This window comes from Gossypium hirsutum, chromosome D01 (genome assembly GCF_007990345.1).
Source record: "Gossypium hirsutum isolate 1008001.06 chromosome D01, Gossypium_hirsutum_v2.1, whole genome shotgun sequence".
NCBI classification, from domain to species: Eukaryota; Viridiplantae; Streptophyta; class Magnoliopsida; order Malvales; family Malvaceae; genus Gossypium; species Gossypium hirsutum.
The window spans coordinates 37,984,113-37,986,376 of NC_053437.1; the positions used below are offsets into that span (position 1 = coordinate 37,984,113).

General features: G+C 36.0%; 1 non-coding gene across 1 annotated transcript; it reads left to right on the top strand.

Annotated features, from left to right (window-relative positions):
* Window positions 1–798: 798 nt before the first annotated feature.
* Window positions 799–905, top strand: LOC121214188 (small nucleolar RNA R71). Its single transcript, XR_005909774.1, has one exon. It is a non-coding gene; the product is annotated as a small nucleolar RNA R71 (small nucleolar RNA).
* The last annotated feature ends 1,359 nt before the right edge of the window (window positions 906–2,264 follow it).

Here is a 2,264-nt window from a genome sequence, read left to right on the forward strand (position 1 = left end):
TCTTACCACTTCGCAATGCCACTACCTTGATATGTTCTTTACCCAAATTCTTTGGATTCTCAGTATTGCTCGGCAAGGTTCCTTACGGTCCATTACGAAGCTCCGTAGCCAACTGACCCATTTGGTTTTCCAAATTTTTCAGTGTTGCTACTTGGCTTTGGATCAAAGCATCATTCTTTGCGATGTATGATTTTAACAAGTTCTCTAAACTGTTTGATACCTCAACTTGAGGTGGTTTGGAGCTTGCTGATTAAACCCTTGAGATTGGTTAGGTTTTTGCTGCAATAAGTTATTGTTTGGTCCATTTCCTTGGTTACTCCAAGAAAAGTTAGGACGATTACGCCATAAAGGATTGTGGAAGTTGGACTGGGTTATTGTCCACTCCTATTTTGATATTGGTTCCATACATAGTAAACTGACTCGGGATTTGATGGACAATTCTCAAAAGCATGACCTTTCCCACAGTACATATAAGAAACTAATTCAAACGGACTTGGTGGCTGAGCTGCAAAATTATTAGTACTATTAGTGGTTAACTGTTTCAACATAGAGAAAATAGATAATACCTGAGCTGATAGAGAAGTGAAAGAGTCAACTTTAAGAACTTCGACTACACATCTTTCTGAAGCTGTTCAATTTGTTGGCCATTGATAGTTATTACTCGCGATCGTCTCGATGATCTCATAAGCCTCATTATAAGACTTAGACAAAATTACACCATTCGCGGAAGCATCTACCATCAATCTTGTATGTGCATTTAGACCATTATAGAATGTCTCTAACTGGATACAATAAGGAATCCCATGATGAGGACACTTACGAAGTAACTCATTGAATCGCTCCCAAGACTCATACAAAGGCTCGTCATCCAATTGTTGGAAAGTTGTGATCTCGTTCCTCAACTTAGCATTTTTGCTGGGTGGGAAATACTTAACCAAAAATCTATCCACTAATTCTTTCCATGTAGATATGAAACCTGGTGGTAATGAATTGAGCCATGCTCGTGCTTGATCTCGCAACGAGTACGAAAACAACATCAACCTCAGTGTGTCTTCAGTCACACCGGCTATCTTGAATGAATCACTCACCTCCGTAAACAATCGAAGGTGGAGATGTGGATCTTCTGTGGGAACACAACTAAATTGGCCCACTGTTTGTAAAATTTGAAGCATCACTGGTTTCAATTCAAACTGGGTTTCCTCAATATCGGGCCTTTTAATTCTTGGGTTTAACTCACTGAAAAGTGGCATAGCATATTGTTTGATGCATCGATCCCTATCATTGGCAATGAGGATAGGATTTCTTACATAATTGGCTTCATTACCTTGGTCTTGATTTTGATTTCCAAGGTCTATCTCGACTTATCTTTAAGCTATTCATTAACGTCTTCTTTGTCTGAAAGTTTACTCAATTTCAGGGTCTACAGGGAGTAAATCGATAATTCGATCTATGCTCATAAACACTTGAGAAAATCACAAAAATTAAAAAGAATAAGTTACTAATGTTTGAAATAATTCAAATTCAGAATAAATAATTTCACGAAAAAAATGACTATGGCAACAGTTGACAATCCCCGGCAACGACGTCAAAAACTTGTAACGTTCGGGTTTGTGCAAGTGTACACAATCATTATCAAGTAATAAGTAAGTATCGAGTTATCATCTCCACAGGAATTGTATTTATGCTAAGTCACTTAATTTGTAAAATTATATTAAGAATTTGGTAAATAAAAACACACAGTATAGTTGAGAAGTGGTGATTAAAATATATTAAACTAAATGCAATGAACCCTAATGCAAATTATCCTAAGTATGCAAAATATATGAATGAAATAGGTTTTCGAAAAATTAAACACAATTTGCAACAATTATAACATAAATAAACTAGGATAATTACTTTAATTAAACTCAATTTATTATCAACATGCTTAATAACATTCGGAAAAACATTCCATGGCAACTCAATCTTTCATGAGTTCGGAAACCACATTAGGTCCTTTCGGAATCCTTTACTTAGTAAATACATATTTTACTGATTCTTATTTACTAAGGGTTTCTTAGCATTCGTGTGAGGTAACAGGGACGTGTTAGGTTTGAAACAATTTAATCACACATATCTAAAAACTATGCAGACAACAGAGCTTGGTTAGAGTTGTTATGCAACCTAAAATTTAATCGGGTTAGGATCTAAATTGAGGATGCACATTTCAATTATGCGTCCATTAGCCGTCGTCTGGTTAGGATCATTCAGCTAATTCAGGTGCA